This window comes from Emydura macquarii, unplaced genomic scaffold, assembly GCF_026122565.2.
Source record: "Emydura macquarii macquarii isolate MOO-44397 ecotype Brisbane River unplaced genomic scaffold, CSIRO-AGI_Emac_v2 contig_67, whole genome shotgun sequence".
Lineage (NCBI taxonomy): Eukaryota > Metazoa > Chordata > Testudines > Chelidae > Emydura > Emydura macquarii.
In genome coordinates, this window is record NW_027130204.1 from 2879270 (window position 1) to 2897508 (window position 18239).

At 42.0% G+C, this 18239-nt stretch overlaps 1 protein-coding gene across 9 annotated transcripts in view; it reads left to right on the forward strand.

The window, feature by feature from the left end:
- The window catches only part of USP54 (ubiquitin specific peptidase 54), a 181717-nt gene that overhangs the window by 41515 nt on the left and 121963 nt on the right, over window positions 1–18239 (forward strand). The window contains exon 1 of one of the 9 annotated variants that reach the window (XM_067537884.1): window positions 17391–17493. The exons of the other annotated variants lie outside the window; for them this stretch is intronic. The gene's annotated coding sequence lies outside the window, so the exon portion shown is untranslated. Of the gene's footprint in view, window positions 1–17390; window positions 17494–18239 lie in introns of those variants that run through there. 9 annotated transcript variants of the gene reach the window in all.

The window sequence follows — 18239 nt, forward strand, 5'->3', positions numbered from 1 at the left end:
GTATAGGCTCACCTTGTGTGTGTATCTATCCTGGGTGCAATTTATGGTTGAAGGACCTCAAGCTTCACTAATGCATTAAATTACTTCTAGACTCTTCTTTTTATTTTCTTAAAACACTAATACAATGTTAAGGTTGTGAGATCAAACACTTAAATTAGGGAGTTCCAAAAAATTAAATATTCTGGCAATTTAAACTTGGCCACTTTGTGCACATATAGTATATTTAGTTCCTTTCCCCCCTTCTAAATGTAAAATTTTGCTGTGCTGTTCTTTGTTACTAGTATATATCATAACTATTATACAGAAGATGCAATATGGCTAAATTAATATTATTACACAATCTTAAGGAATACTGTCAACTTGAAATCTAGTCAGTTTTCAAATATGAATTTTACGGTAGTTTTGGCTACTACACCTGCCCCTTTAATCATTCTGCCAATTTTTGTGGGTTTGCAATCATTTTCTTTTAAAATGTATTTTGTTTCCCTTATTGCTAGGAGAAGAGAGATTCACCCAAACAAAGGGAAACGGATCTAGGAAGCATTAGAGAGACATGATCTCTGCTTACTATGTGCATGAGCTAGCAAACATTTCTCTCAATCTTCAGAGTTGTGGAATTGCTAGAAGGGAATAGGTAGTGGGTGTGTAGCAGAACAATTTATGGTACTCCAAGAAAAATTTAGCTGCCTAAAAAAACAGTCAGCTGGTATAAATAAATGGGGCTGACTGGTTTACACTAGCTGAGGATCTGGTTTAGTGATTTTTTTTCTTCTTAACTACTTGGATTTTAAAGTCCAAACTCTTCTGTCTGCCATATACAGACCCTATCATTAGATCACTGCTTCTTAGGGGCAACGACAGCAAATAACTCGTGTAAAATAAATTGTGGGAGTGTAGAAATGGAACATTTAGCTGTTTGCAGCACATGGTCAGAATAAATACTGGAGAGAATCTGACTCTGGGGATATATATAATTGGCTATTATCTTTGAAAGCTCGTGGCAATTGAGGGAGGTCCCTGATGACTGGAAAAAAGCAAATATAGTGTCCATCTTCAAGAAAGGGAGGAAAGAGGATCCAGGGAACTACAGACCGGTCAGCCTCACCTCAGTCCCTGGAAAAATCATGGAGCAGGTCCTCAAGGAATCCATTTTAAAGCACTTGGAACAGGGGAAGGTGATCAGGAACAGTCAACATAGATTCACCAAGGGAAAGTCATGCCTGACCAACCTGATTGCTTTCTATGAAGAGGTGACTGGCTCTGTGGATGTGGGGAAAGCAGTGGACGTGTGATATACCTTGACTGTAGCAAAGCTTTTGACACGGGGTCTCACAATATTCTTATCAGTAAGTTAAAGAAGTATGGGTTGGATGAATGGACTATAAGGTGGATAGAGAACTGGCTAGAGCATAGGGCTCAATGAGTAGTGATTACTGGCTCCATGTCTAGCTGGAGTCACAATTGAGTGTCCCAGGGGTTGGTCCTGGGGCCGGTTTTGTTCAACATCTTCATTAATGATCTGGATGATGGGGTAGATTGCACCCTCAGCAAGTTTGCAGATGACACTAAGCTAGGGGAAGTGGTAGATACCCTGGAAGATAGGGATAGGATACAGAAGGACCTTAACAAACTGGAGGATTGGGCCAAAAGAAATCTGATAAGGTTCAACAAGGACAAATGCAGAGTCCTGCACTTAGGGCGGAAGAATCCCATGCACAGCTACAGACTGGGGACCGATGAGCTAGGCAGCAGTTCTGCAGAAAAGGACCTGGGGGTTACAGTGGATAAGAAGCTGGATCTGAGTCAGCAGTGTGACCTTGTTGCCAAAAAGGCTAATAGCATATTGGGCTGCATTAGGAGGAGCATTGCCAGCAGATCGCGGGAAGTGATTATTCCCCTCTATTTGGCATTGGTGAGGCCGCATTTGGAGTATTGTGTCCAGTTTTGGGCCCCCCGCTACAAAAAGGATGTGGACAAGTTGGAGAGAGTCCAGCGGAGGGCAACAAAAATGATTAGGGGGCTGAAGCACAAGACTTATGAGGAGAGGCTGAGGGAACTAGGCTTGTTTAGTCTGCAGAAGAGAAGAATGAGGGGAGATTTGATAGCAGCCTTTAACTACCTGAAAGGGGGTTCCAGGAAGGATGGAGCTAGGCTGTTCTCAGTGACGGCAGATGACAGAACAAGGAACAACAGTCTTAAGTTGCGGTGGGGGAGGTCTAGGTTGGACATTAGGAAAAAGTTTTTCACAAGGAGGGTGGTGAAGCACTGGAATGGGTTACCTAAGGAGGTGGTGGAATCTCCATCTGTAGAGGTTTTTAAACTGCAGTTTGACAAAACCCTCGCTGGGATTATTTAGCTGATGTTAATCCTGCTTTGAGCAGGGGTTTGGACTAGATGACCTCCTGAGGTCCCTTCCAATTCTATGGTTCTATGATATCTTCACTGCAGAGTTAACCGAGGTTTTTACCCAATTTTAACCCATTCCCCCACCCCTCCACACACACTGGCCTTTTACTTGGGTTAATACGGGCTTTGAACACAGGCTTGTTTACATGATCAGAATCATAGATTGGAGCCTCAGTTTCACTTTAACGTGGGCTATCACTTGCCCACTTTGCAATGTTGGTTGTAGGCTGAAGCCCAGGTTACAGAATTCGGGTTCTGATATTCCTCCAATGTATCCCTACAATTTCCCATCTGTTCCGTTTTCCCTATTTGCTCATCTCCTCTGCACCAGAAGTCATTTAACAATTTATATACACCTGGTTGACATTCAAACCTCTTCATTTCTACATAGCTGACTCAAACAGTGCTAGAAAAGGGAGATCCTCATCCCAGCATGCTGCTAGTTGTCTAGAGGCACACATCAAGGTTTTGATGGCCCTCTGGTGTGACTTCAGTAAGCCCCACTATTTTGGGAGATGTGCCCAGAATCAGCATTGTCACGAGAAGGTTTCCAAGAGACTGACAGAGGAGGGGAATAAAGGTATGGTTACACTATTATTAAAAAAAACCCATGGCACTGAGCGTCAGCACACTCAGATTTGCAGGGCTCAGGCTGGGGGGCTCTAAAACTGCAGTGTAGATGTTCAGACTCAGTCTGCAGCCTGAGCTGTGAGACCCTTCCCCATCACTTCAGCCTGAGCTTGAACATCAACATCTGACTGAGCCAGCCTCAACCATGCCATGAGTCTTTTATTGCAGTGTAGCCATATCTGGAGGGCATGTACTACAAAGCAAAAGATGCTAGTGGAATGTCTGGATGCTTACCGTCAGCCTGCCTCTGCTATGAGGAGTTTGACTAGGTGCTTGGCACTGCCGTGAGATGGAGCTTCTGCTTGTGCCTGACAGGGTTTTGAGCCTTGCATGATCTTATTTTTGGATCAGTGGCAGAGAGATGGGGCAGAAGGACTGGTGATGGAGTGGTTCTTCAAATAATTGACTTTGTCACACATCACTTTGGAATTTTGCATTTAAAAAAAAATGAACTTGCAGATGAAAACATTTTAAAATCTATAGGACAGTGTTCGTGACATACAAAAATGTTTTGAGTATTTTTTCCCATTATGTATCAAGAACTCAGTGGCACACAGTGTAACTTTATTCAGTACAGCCTCCATGTGCAAAGACCTCCTTGGCCAGTGACATTCATTTTCATTCTCAGTGTCCACACTTTGCTATGCTGTATCTATAAACATCACACAAGGTTCTTTCCTCTACCCCTAGTTTGTGTCCTCAGCAGGCCTAGCATTGCAGAGGTTTTATTTATTTTTTCTTACTCTTAATAGTCCTGTCTGTACAGACCCTTTCCACTATTATTACTACAATATAGTTAGTTTTGTAGCTGATTGATTGGTGTGTTGAATGAAAGCTTTTCCAAGTGCCACTGTGTGTTTCTCTAATAGAAAAATGAGTGAAATGGCTAGTTATCTATAAGCTGTAACTTGTGCATTGTTTGCATACTACAGTGTCTTAAGTCTGCATTTGCATTATTGCACACAAGAATACGGTCTTAAGGACTGGTCTTGCAAATTCCCTGGTTTCGCAACTCTGATGCTAGTTTCTATTGGAACAAGTAATTGTATCAGCTATAGCCTAGACCAGTGGTTCCTAACCTCGAGGGCCACAAATATCATGGTCACAACCCTGAAGGGCCAGTCTATCAACTCATAAAAAATGTATTGATGTATACACCATTAAGGACTACAAATCACTACATATTTAAAGTAAACATTTTGATGCTACTGTGCTCATTTTTACATTCACTATTCTACAACTTCAGATTACTCACAGTATGTCACACGCTCACAGACAAAGCACTAGTGTAGATGAGTGACTGTCACTACACACTGAAGCACATGGCTTGGGAGCTAAGTCACAGTGGGTGGCCTGCTAAGTGCAGCGAAACCGGAAGGCATTGATTTTTAGAGTTCTGCCCCTCCTCAAGTTTGGTGGGTCCTCGCTGCTCTGCCAGAACCCCCCCTCACTCCCACTGCAGCCAGATGGAAGGAGTTCAGCGAGGCGTCTGATCTCTTATTCCCCTGGCTGCAGCAGGGAAACAGCACCTGTCCTGTAGCCCTGTGCGCTCCACCTGGGCCCCTAGACAGTAGCTCCGTTCTGCAGCCAGGGGGACAGGAGATCAGTGCTCCCTTCCCTCTATCTCCAGCAGGGACCCAGCGCCTAGGGACCCAGGCAGAACACTTTGCTCTCTGCTGGAGCCAGGGGAGGGGATAGCTTATCTTTCTTTTCTCTGGCTCCAGCAGGGACCCCCAGCGCCTATGGACCTAGGCAGAGTGCTTTGCCATGCTCCCTGCTACAGACAGGGAGAAGGGAGCGTTCATCTCCCGTCCCCTTGGGTGCAGCAAGGATCCTGCACCGGTATTGTAGCCCCACGGCAATGCGCTCTGCCTGTGTCCTTAGCCACTTTGAAAGACCCCGTGGGCCACTTTAGGCCCTCAGGCCATGGGTTGGGAACCACTGGTCTACACCCTGTCTACAGTCTGGCAAGCCAGACCTAAATTCTGTGGCCTGGTCTGTGGTTCCTGTGGCACTCTGTTGAATTCTATGGCAGAGATGGATGTCTGCAACTTCAGACACGTTTTAAAAAATTGAGACTTCTTGTTTAAGTAACTATGAAAGTGAACACTACCATCAATATTCCTTATTTGGTTTGATGTATTCAACTTTAAACTGCCCTAGAATTTTCAATTTGTCATGGATGTTTGTATTAATTCATAATTGCATTGTAGATGCTGCTTTGTGGTAATCAGGAGTTTCTGACAATTGGGTACCTTCTAGATGGGATCCTTTGCACCCATGGAGGGATGTAAGGACATTTGTGGGCAGAGGAAGGGGCTTTAGCAGTCTGGCATTCAAGACACTTGAGATTTTTGACACTGAGGAGGAGCTGTGTCTCTTCTTTCCTTCTGTGTTTTCTGGGTGGATCAGAGTGTTATGCTGTCTTGAGTGGTTCACAGCTGAAAGTGCTAACCTCTCGGTAGACTGTCAAGCTGGTTTTCTGTTCTTTAATTAGATTTCACCAACCCAGCAACAAACGTGAACTCTGAAGCATTATAACACTCTTATAGTAGAGTCACAGTTAGTCCGTTTGGGCACTCTAGTCTATCTTGCCAACCAGGCAAGTTGGACTGATTGATAGTTGGTTGCCATGCACCAAAGATCACAAAAGATTCAGGTTGCTTCCAGTCCCACAATATCAGTCACTTCAGGCCAATTTATACCTCAGATCTCACACCAAAGATAATGATTGTAGCCAATCCTACAATAAACTAAGGATTTATTAACTAGGAAAAAGAAATGAGTTATTTACAGGTTAAAGTAGGTAACATATATACACAAATGAGTTAGTCTATGGTTCCAAAAGGTGACAGAGTTGTAATCTGTCAGTACTAGATGTCTGGGCTAACCCAGGCTTACCCTGGGGATCTCTGCTTTTGTTTTTCAGCTCCAGCTCTTTGAGAGTCTTTGTAACATGCCCCGGGGTGCAGTCTGGATTGTGGAACCGCTGAACCCCCTTTTCCTATCCTGCCCAGGCTGTCTCATACACTGCTATGCAGTCAACAGCAAAACCTTCCAGGCTCTGTTCACTCAGCCATCAGCGTGCAGGGGCACACCTGGCTATGTTGCATGAAGGCTCTTCCAAGTCATTCATGATATATAGGGAGACACCAGCAATTTCCCCCCAATTCCAACCTTGCATCCCAAAAATGTGAGTCTTACACTGTTCAAGACTGTTGATCCATGCAAGCTCATTAATTAGTTAGCCACTCCATCAATGGGTAGTGGATATGCCCCAGCCTCTGTAATCTGAGCAGACCCCCCACCAAACACTTTAGAGAAACTAACTAGTTTAGATTAAACAACAAAATACATTTAACTATAAAAAGATAGATTTTAAGTAATCATAAGTGATAGGCATAAAGGTCAGAGTAGGTTACTTAAGAAGTAAAAAGTAAACATTCATTGTATATCTAAACTTTATCAGGCTAAGCAAGATTTGAAACAAACAGTTTTTCTCACCCTACTGGATGTTGCAGGCAGTTTTCAGTTCACACTAATGAGAAAACTTTCTAATTAGGTCCATCCCTTCCCCTAATTCAAGGAGACTTCTTTTTGTCTTCAAAAGAATCTTGCTTCTAGGTATCGAGATGCTAGGGGTCCAGGGGTAGAGGCAAAGTGATGTCACTGTTCTTTATTTATACTTGTCCCTGGGTGTTGGAAAAATATTTGCTGTATCATGGTGTTAGTCAGCCCCCATAGTGTATGTGCTCAAACAACTGTCTTTGTTTTCAACTCCCTTTCTAGAGAATAGCTGATAGCTGGCTGGGGGTTGGTTATTCTTCTGTTATCTCTGAGGAGTTAGACTGAGGGTGTTTCCCAGACTCATAACATATTTCAGTAACAAATGTATGGCAAAATCTCCTAGCTTCATATACAATGAGGAGACATACATTTCAAAATGATATTAATGTTCAACAGATTGAGACTTTTCAAATGATATCTCACAAGGCATATTTGTCCAAAATATATCATAATCATACAACGGTGGTGAATATGTGGGTACAGGGATAACGTGGGCTACAGTATGTCTCAGAATCCAAACATCAAAGAGTTGAAAAATCTTCATGTCAACTATCTTTATTTCCTTGTTCCAGGATTCACACTGTTAGGACAAGCTTACTTGCACGTAGCCTGTTCATGGGCTTGAGAGAGCCGTTAATCCAATGTTTGTATTGTAATGTTCCACTATAACCCATCTAATTTTGATGGCCCTTCTTGGTGGGTGCAGGACCAACTCCTCCTGCCTGAGTTCACAAGTTCAGAGCAGGCATTTTTACAGTTATAAATTAAAACTTACATATTACCTTATAGAATGGGATATAGACATTACAAGTAAAATTAATGCACACTGCAACTTACAAGCATTTTATAAAATCTGAACGCTAAACACATCCTTACAAGTCTAACACCCATCTTGAAGAATAGTAATACAGGTGAGCTGGTCTGGTTTCCAGCTATGAATTTGTCAGTGCTCACCTGATGCCTACAGCCTTGGCAAGAACTGGCACCTGGTCTACCAGTGTCACACAGAGACAGTGTGGGGTTTTTGATTTTTTTTTTCAGGGTTTGAGCTCCCAGTTCTTCTCTCCTGCCAGTCTTTGAGAACAACCAGCTCTTTTGCTGCACCTGTCCTATTATCTGCCGCTGCATTCAACAGTGATAAATAAGCACACTGAACCAAATTTTGTGGACTTCAGGTCCTGTACAGGTGAAACTCCCCTGCTCTATTAGCTGAAAATTTCTATTAAAATTATTGGCGGTGAAAGTGGTTAGCAAAATTGACGTTTAAATTGTCATCATTAACTTTCAGAGTAAAAAGCCCCATAGAGATAGAAGGGGAACAGTTCAGTCAGAGCTGTTGTTTCAGGCTGTCTCTTTACAGATTTGGGAAGATAACACTGTATTAGATCACATTTAGAAGGTTTTCTTTGTAGCCATAAGAGCCAGAACCAGAAACTCTGATTTAAATTGAAAGCTTAGAATCTGCTCCATGAATTTATTACATGAACATTATTCTGTGGTGAATTCTGAAATATATGGAGCCGTAGCTGTAGCAAGAATACAGAGGCCCCCAGCAATTGTTGAGCAGCATCTAATAATACAATACTCTTTGAGATATTATATGCCAAGAAATGCTAGAGGAATCGCAGTAATAGTATGGCAAATTTAAGACTTTAAAGAAGGCTTTCTTTGAATTATTTCAAAGAAACACCTTAAATTCAGATATTTTTTGTTGTTCTTTGAAAGGCAGTAACTCAAAAAATGTTAAGTAAAATTGTCAAATTTGTCCCTTAAATCCTCTCTCAGAAGAGCAGTTCACTGATTGAAATAAGCATGGAAAACTTAGTCCTGAAAAATTATTTTTCATGTATTTTGATTTCTTCCCCATATCTGATTTAATTATTTATCATATTGAAATAAAGATTCTCCTCATATGAAGTGAAAGTTTTTTTTAAGTTTATACACTGTCAGTTTAGCACTGAAGGTACAAACAGGTCATTTAAAGCAGAAGTGTGTGTGATTAAATAATCAGAAGCTTAATTTATACAAATTCATGGAAGAAACCAGATTGGCTAAGATCAGATGGTTTGAATGAGCTCTCAGGAAACATTACTTCATGTTTTAGAAATAATGGCGGAGATGTAAAAGTCCAGACTCTATACTAGTGGTTCTCAACGCAGAGGTCTTCCTGGGGGTGCATCAACTCATCTAGATATTTGCCTAGTTTACAACAGGCTACATAAAAAGCACTAGCGCAGTCAGTACAAACTAAAACTTCTTACATACCATGACTTGTTTATACTGCTCTATATACTGTTCACTGAAATGTAAGTACAATATTTATATTCTAATTTAATTATTTTCAATGATATGGTTAAAATGAGAAAGTAAGCAATTTTTCAGTAATAGTATTCTGTGACACTTGTATTTTTATGTCTGTTTTTGTAAGTAAGTCGTTTTTAGATGAGATGAAACTTGGGGTACGCAAGACAAATCAGACTCCTGAAAGGGGTGCAGTTGTCTAGAAAGATTGAGAATCACTGCTCTATACTAAGGTAGTATGTGTAGGTTAGGGTTTTGGGTTATTTTTATGATGAAGTACAGCTTAACTGCAAGTAAAACATTTTCAGGATGAAGAAGTCAGTGTCTTTAGAGTTTGACTTTTACTACTGTAGATGTGAGGGGGACCATTTTTTCCTTAAGGTGAAGTTGGTCACACAGATATACATACTTTATCATTACATCTCTTATCCTGATGAATCTGTCACTATTTTCTTCATTTGAAATCTGATCTGGCTGAAAGGAACCCAAGCAACCATGAACAGAACAGAGTTTATTAATAGCGACTTAGCCTTTGGCCAGTACACAAAAAAACAAAAAGTATTCTAATGAAACTTAAAGTTAAATCTAAATAATAAAATATAAAAATACATATAAATAAAGATTTAAAAATACACTATTAGACTGCATATGATCACCATGCTATTTGCCTTTTCCTTATTTTAGCAGCTGATCATTACATTGTTGAAAAATAACAATGGCATCATATCCTCTCACTATTGTTGCTCTGCAAAGTCTGACCCAAAGGAAATGGGCTGTTTGCATCACTTCTTTGAAAAGGATTTTAGGATCTGTTGTGTGTGGAGTACGGCAGTGGAACGGGTTATAATCCTTTGTGAAGAACTGTCATAACTGAGCTTTGATGGAAACTTGTTTCTTTGGCATCAGCAGCTGACAAGAAAGAGCTCAGAATCAAGGTGCTTTTCAGAGTCTGCAAAATATGTTGAGCTTTCAGTGCTGAGGAATCTTGTTTTCTGACTTCATTAGAGGCAGTGACGTACCGAGGGGAGGCATGGGGGTGGGGCAGGTCCCTGGGCGCCGGCTTGTGGGGAGGCGCCAGCCTGGCCCTTCACGACAGGCAGGAGGTGAGGAGCGCAGGAGGCTCTGAGGGGGCGTCGGAGCTGGCGCTGGGCTGCAGGGCTGGAGCAGTGGGTAAGTGCTGGGCGCCGGCCGGCCCTTCAAGATGGCGGAGGATGCAGGAGGCTAAGGGGTGGTTGCTCCTGCTTCCGCTTCTGCGCGCCCTCCCCCCACGTGTCCTGAGGAGCCAGCGCTAGGCTGTGGGGCTGGAGTGGAGGGTAAGCGTTGGGCCGTCCATTCGCGATGGGTGGAGGCGGGGGGCACAGAGGGCTCTGGGGGGCTCCCCTCAGCATCTTGCCCTCACGCATCGTGAAGGGCTGACTCAGCCCCCCTCCCCAGGCCAGGCCAGGCCAGGCCATGAGGCCACCCCATCGAAACCGGCATCGGGCTGAGGGGCTGCAGTGGGAGAGGCAGGAGCCCTGCACCGGGTAAATGCAAACCCTCCCCCCCCGCGCCTCACTCCCCCACACAGGTACAGACCTACCTTCCCTGGGGCAGCTGGGGGTGGTGCTAGGATCCCTCCTGCCTTGTGCCGGGAGTGGGGTGGCTTTCGTCTGTCTTCTGATTTTGAATTTCCCCTACCCACCCACTGTGTGTGTGACAGTTAGTGTTGCCAATGCTCCCAAATTCATTAGTGGTTTTGTCCCCTGCTGCAGAAGTTTTCAACCCCCACATCTGCTCTTTCTACTCCCCACCAATTCTGTCTCCCTGCCTCATCTCTGTTGCTCCCGGATCGCCTGACTTTCTTCACTTCCTGTTGCACCTTCCCACTTCCCAGGCTGAGTGTCTAGGGAGAGAGAGAGGAGGAGCAGAGAAGACATCACATTGCTCACAGAAAAGGGGGTTGAGAATGGAGAGTGCCGCTTGCTTCCTATAGCAGTTCTGATTGGCTGCTTTTCCCCAAGAGGTGGAGTAGTGGGCACAGCAGCCATTGGAGGGGGTTCACCCCTAGGCAGGATTGAAATTTGCAAGGAGTCTGAAGCTTCTTGCATTTTTGGGAGACTGGCTCCAGTCTTGGCCAAGCTTGGCTGACTTGTGAAGAAATTGCAAGAGTTAGCAACACTTGTGAGACACCTTAGCACAGGTTTTATCTTTCGGTATAGGTGGAACTGAACCATATTTTAATCTGTTTCATACTACTGCCCTGTTAAAGTCCAGTACTGCATTATTATTTGGGAATGTGGTTTAAAGTGGTTCATTTGGTCCTCACCACAAAACCCAACTGTATGTTAACCAATCAGGAAGTTAGAGGGAGTACTCTGTTGTATTTGGGCAGTTGTTTCAGGACAACAGGACTTTAGGTCCTTCCAAACATGAATTAGAACTGTTCTATCTATAGCTGTTTTTAAATGTGTTTGTAGCTTGCATACTTTTAATTCTACATGGGGAAGGGCTCTATCTGTGGTGAGTCTAAGTTCCACCTGGAGCCTTAAAATTATTATTCTCTTCCAAGTTAAAAATTGCATCTTCCCCAGGCTTACTGGGGAAGCATCAGAAGCAAATTAAAACTCCATTCTAATTTGGCTTACTATTCAAACACTAATCCTGTCTTTTCTCAACAAAAGGACAAAAGTAGAGTAACAGTGGGTAATACTGGTGAATGAGAGATAGAGGGAAGGGCAAATCGGTAGTAAGGTGTCAGAAAAATGAAGCATGAGGCCAGTTGGGGGATGAAAAATTAAAAAAAAAAAAAAAAAAAAATTAAAAAAACCTCTTCAGTTTATTCAGAGTAATATGATAATGGGGCTGTATTAAATTTGGGGCTTAAAATAATTAACAAAGTTGTCATTCTGACAAAAGATTCTTATCCCAGTTTAGAGACTTAAAAAAAATCAAATATTTCAGCTAAATAGATACTTTAAACACTAAATAAACTTTAAAACTAAACCATGCACACTGCCACCTAGAAAGTTGTAAAGCAACGTTTGTAACCAGAGTTCTGTTTGAGTACTGTTAGGAATAAGTATTGCACTTGCCCTATTCTTCATCTGCTTTTGTTTCGGTGGCACTGTTTAGGTCCAGGATGGTGTTGGTGGGATGGTGGTGCGGAATCAAGGCAGTTCATAAATATATAGGAACCTATGTGATTTAGGTGCTTTTGAAAACTATGCATTTGTTCTAAGTCCAGTATTTTAAACCACCTAAGACTCATTGACTTTTAATGGCACTTAGGAGACTGTGTCATTTAGGCACTTTTGAAAATTCTACCGAGTAAGTACAGACTATTCTCCTTCGCATTTGCCGTGTATCCTTTTGCAGGTTCTATACTTGAGCTAATGTAGCCAGTTGTTCATTTTCCTTCTTCACTCCTTTCTCTGTGTTGCTTCCTCTTGACAGGTAGAAAATTATTCTTGCTTTATTTTATTAGTTCTGTAAGGCAGGGTGTCTCTCTCAATGGAATGCTGACTGAGACTGGTAGACGCCTTTCTTTTAAAATATATTGTATGGTTCTTTCCTGCTTGCTTTTGTTGAGTGTGAAAATTAAATAATGTCCCTAAACAATACCTTCTATAACACAATTTATGAAGCTCTAGTAAGTGGGTCTGGTATTTGGGGAAGTAGCATGTAGTAGTCTTGCAAACTCAGTTTGTAACTTATGTAGATTTAAAGTGCAGGTACTGGAATCTTGTCGGGAGCAAGAGAAGGCCCCCCCCCGCCCAATTTAGCATCCCATTCGAAACTGATAAAATATTCCCAAAATTAGTCATGGCTAATCTGTTTTACAAGATAGTTGCTGTTTAAAAATATTTAAATGATTTTAATTTCACATAAAAGTAAAGGAATAGCATGAGCCGCTTACAATGCTATATGCTGTTCTGCTGATTAGTCCTGATTTGTAACATTTGTTATATTCTAGTCCTCTTGTGTTTCTTGAATAGAGACTGCAGTAATGCCAATCTGCATTAATCTGTTGCTGTTCAGCACAATTTAGGTGAATGGTTTTTATGATGTGCACAGATGGGGAGAATGAGACCCAACACATCCATTTTCACTTTCGACAGAAGGTGGAGTTTGAACCAATTCACCTATTTTCACTTTTGAGAGAAGATGGAGTTTGAACTCTTTCTGTTTGCAATAAAATATTAGATCTAGTTGTACCAAGTCAAAAGGTCACGAGTTAGAAATTTGTGCCAGCATTCTTCAAAGAACCTTATTAATTTATTTAGGCCCCTAATTTCTCTCACCTTTATAAAAGTTAGGGTATAGTGGAAACCAACAGACCAGTGTTCTGTAGCTGAAAAACTAGAGTAATGACTAAATATAATTTTGGTATGAGACACTGTGGAGACCATCGGGTTAATCTGTAATAACTTTTAGGAAGATGTGACCTAACTTAATTATTAAGATGCTGAGTCATAGTTATATTGGGTTACTCGAATATGCAAATTTATTTGTTCAGGTTAATAGTGGGTTATTGGGGGAAATAAACAGTAAGACAACACAATAGACTAGATAAGGAACAGGACTGCAGACACTTGAAAGACAATAGCTGAGCTGTCAGTTGTGAAAAGATGACTTCCAGGCTCCACACAAGTTATAATGCTGTTTTGCTGAAGCTGAGAGCCTTGTAATTAAAAGACTGTTAAAAGGAACCCAGCATCCCCAAAGAAGGGGAGGTATGAGTAGTCAGCAACAGCTTGAGGCTCAGTTTTGAAGGACCGACACTGAGATTGCAGTGTCTATCTTCCTGCCCAGAGGTGGGTGCCTGGATTAAGTGGAATTTACCAAAACATGCAAGGAAAGAATAACGTTTAGGTAAGGTGAGATACACATAGACTTTCGTTGTTTTAATGATTTTCTCTGTTTGCTGTGTACCTTTGGTTGTATAAAAAATACTTTGGTTTTGAAGAAGCTGTTTTGAGTTTCTTTAACCAGCAGTGGTCTTGGGCCCCAGGAGGGAAGTTTTTTGCAGAAGCCAAATACAGTTGAGCCTTTTGAGTTATCATGTGTGGGAACACAGGACAGCTGCAATCCAGGAATGCAGTCTAAAAGTGGTAGAACTTGAGGGTTCCCCCCAAGGAGGGGTGAAGGTAATGAAACCTGTCACTGAGTGGTTCACTTGAGGGATTGCAAAGGGGTTTCTAAGGCACGGCTTATTCTGTAACCATGATACTGCCCAGTTCTATTTCTTGCCTCCTACTCTGAATCATGAAGTCCAACAAACTGGAATTCCAGCAATCTACACCATTCTTAATGAATGCTGATTGATGTTGATGCACATTCAAAGTAGTAAACAAAAGGGAACTTGTCCAGAATAAAATCAAAAAGGGGAAATCGTGGTTGTGAAATTATGAATAATTCTTCAAGTGTTAGGAAGGGAGTAAATGTTAATTTCAAACATTGAAGAAAACATTATAATAAGGAAATACATTGACATTACAATAAGGAAAACAATACTTAGTACTGAAACCTACAGATGAGAAGGTGCCATACAAATGAAGAGAAGTATCACTACCCCATTTTACAGAATGGGAGACTGAGGCACATGGTGGTGAAGTGACTTGCTTAAAGTCACACAACAGGTTAGATGGCATAGTGATAAGTTCTGGAAGGCTGTCTATGGTTGCACCACTGCAAGTACTGGAAGACATACAGAGGTGCTATAGCAGTGGTGTAGGTGGGTTGCTGAAAATTCTCAGTGTAAATGCAGCCATACAGTCTCTTCTATTTATTCATGAAGCCAGTGTATTTTATGACTGAGTGTACTGTAATAAAATCTTGCTCTGTAAGATAGTGTGAACCTGAAAGAGGGATAATTTGCACTAGGGAAGTATTCTGATTCATACCCCTAACTGTCATTTAGAATGGGTAAATTAATGTGAATTGTTTCAGTTTTCTTCCCCTCTCTTCTCCCAGTGTTTGCTGTTTGTCCAGCTGAGTGGAAATTATTTGAATGATGATGATGAAATGGTCTTTTGCCCCAAGCACATCATTTTTATAGTAAAGATCACTGAACAGGCTATGAGGACAATTGATTTTGTTTGGGGAAGAGAACAATAACAACCGTTTGTTTGATTTGATCCGATCCAATCCAGATTCTCAATCTCTCCCACTTGCAAAGTTTAGGTAGTATAAACTAGGTAATTGTCAGGTATGTGCCATGTCATGTTTTAGTGTGTTATTCTGAAGGAAGCCGACATGGAATGATAGTCCATGAATTGCGTGACACAGAAATAATATACTGCAGTTTTCAGAGAACTGAGTGAGCGTATGGGTGACCTTGAGACTTCTGGACTGCAGAGGCTGGAGTGGGCACTGCATTGCTAAGGTGACATTCACAGCCATTGGACAATAGGGAGTCTAGGGATCCCTGCCTTTCGGAATCCATGCTCAGTAAGTATGCCACAGTAATGTATGCTGTCTGTGGCAGTGTTTCTATATTTTTTAAAATTAGAGGTAAAATGATAGGAAAATGGAGACAGAGCTCAGAGAGTGTGATGAGGTTGCTGGCCCCTATAAGAGGAGTCTGATCCAAGGCTACACAAGCTGAGCTAATTTAAGGAGAAGGAGTCTATCTCAGTAGTTAATTAAATAATGAGCCCCTGAACGTGATAAATGCCATCGGAGCTCAGGTGGAGAGAGGTGTTCATGGACAAGCTTCTACTGACCACTGGTCCCAAGGAGGAGGTCGTTATGCAACCCCTGAGCCCAAGGAGAGAGACTACAGGCTAGAGATGCCAGGCCTGAGAACCACAAACCTCAAGGAGGGGACATGTGCACCCCCAGAACAGAGACTTTATTTTAAGTTTATTCAAATTTAACAAAGTAGAACCCAGCAGGAGAGTTTTGTCTTATACCCTTTTGGTTTGTGTGGAGTTCGTAAGGGGCCCTGAGAGAAGGGAAACAGGTAGGGAGTGCCTGCGGTGCCACATTAGGTCGTCAGGGGGCACGATTTTGTAGGCATGCCAGGTGACATTTTACTGTATTATTTTAAAATAGAGATTTGACTATTCTAAGTACGCTTCTAAAGCCCTTATTATCATAGTACATGGTGTCTTAGTTGTCTAAATTGCTTTCTTAATTCTGCATACAAATACCACTATTGAGATGCAATCAGTTGTGGGGTGGAGAATAGAAGGCAATCAGTGCATTGGTGGAGGCACTGAGGGAAATTTTGTCCAGAATGCTGGGACAAAGCCCAGTCCCTATTAAAAGTGTCATGAGGTGTGTATGGTGGTTTTGGTTTTTTTAATATGTAAGAGGAGACCTTGAAAATCAAGATCCTTTGTCTTCCGAAAGAGGCCTTGGTCAGAAAATTAGAACTCTGTCTACCTCAGTGGATGAAGGGCAGGATTGGCCTGTAGTTTGAGAGGAGTCTAGGTATTCCAGCCTGGATATTTTGACGATTAAACCGTCTCCTCTGACTAAGGCTCTATCTACACTAAGGAAATGTACTACACTAAGGAAACTGTTTATAACACTGGTTCAGCATCAACATTGTGATTAACACTGGAGCTTTCCATAAGTTACTTTATATTTAGCACTGTGGCATGTAATTCTGCTCAGAGCACTTGTGGACAACATGATGTTATAAGCACAAGGAGTGGTTACTCTACAGTGGGGCTCCCAAAGTGGTTAACATTGGTGGAACTGTACCACAGTAGGCAGTAGTGCCCTGAATGAGTGATGCTGCAAACTCCCACTTGCTCCCTACAAACTCCCACTTGCTTTACCTGTCCTCGGTCCCTCCCCTTAACAGCCATTGCCTCAGAGTTGGGGAGAGCCCCAGCAATATATCTTTGATTGGGTCAGACACTGTATCTCTATAAGCATTATATCATTTTCTGGTGGTTTGTAGAGTATCTGGAGTTAACAGGAAGTACTTTACCTGCCAGCCGTCTTGAATAAAGATACTTTAGCTTAAATGCACAAATAGTCTTTAGTAAGATCCTAGGCACTGAGTGTATATTGTGGGGGCACAGAGCAAGGAAAGGCATGTTGAAAGATGGGAGGCAAGAGGGAGGACCAGGTGGATAAAGAAGCTGGATAATGTGTAGCTGAATAAAGTGAGTTGGAAAAAATAAAAAGGTAAAAGGCATCATTTTTTTTTACCTCTGGAACTGGGAGGGAAAAGATGGGAACAAACTGTGCTGCTTTCAGTGCATCACTTAGCATGCAGTAGCAATGAATGATTTTGACCTGCATTTCAGCTGAAAATGAATTTTGCTGTGGCTCCTCCAAGGGAGCTTTTTATGTTCTGGCAATGTGAAGTAGAATGGGGGGAAACACAGAAACAGAATGAATAAGGGAAGCACATTCCGCAGTGTTGGGAACATACTGGGAAGGGCAGTGTCTGACTATCACTTTAAAAAAACAATGACCTGCCTGTTGGAGGAGGGGCAGTTTCCTGAGAATCAGGTGCATGTCTGAGGCGATGATGTCATCCTTCTACTAGACCAGCCTGAGAGAAACGGATGCAGAGGAGGGAATGTTTTCCTAATAGCTGGTTTCCAGTTGGGAGGAGGAAGAAGCTGACAGAGCTCGAGGCAGTTTGTGAGTATCAGATATAGAACTATTGCTTAAATTTTCTGAAATCTGAAGCAGTGAACTGCAGGTGGAAGATGACACACACAGCTTTGATTCTAAGTTAAGAATTGTGGGCAGACTATAGAGGTGTTGAGGAGATCCTTCTGTTACAAACATCCCATACCAGCAAACACTTTGGATGTTGCTTCCTAATAAGCTTTCATGGACCATATTATTGATCTCTTCTCCTTTCAGCAACAGTGAGCAAACTAGATGGTTTGTTCAGGGATTCAGGCTGTTTCCGTACATTTAAAGAACCAGTGTGGTAGCGTTTGCTTCTGGTATAGTGTGGTAGTGTGTGTGACAAACATTGTCCTTATTTAAAGTCTGAGGGGATTCTTGGTCCTCAGAGACTACCTGGTAACCTGCCTTTCATTAATAGCTTGTAAATGATTTAACTAGTGTAAGCAAGGTATCAGTAATGGGAAAGAAAAGCTTGATTTATGGAGATCATATGGTATTTTTAATTTCTTGCTGGTACTGCAAGAGGTGAGGAAGAGAGTGAGAAGGCAAACGTGTGCATGTTAACCTGAAATCTTAGATTTGTAAGTTTCTCGGGGCAAGGACTGTGTCTGTCTCTCTTTGTGCAGTGCCTACTACAATGGGGCCCCAATCCTAACTGGAGCTTCTGGAAATTAATCTAATCTATTTTTTTCTTCCTGTTTTCTCTACTGTCTTAAGAACATACAGAATGCCAAAGGTATTGAGTTGAA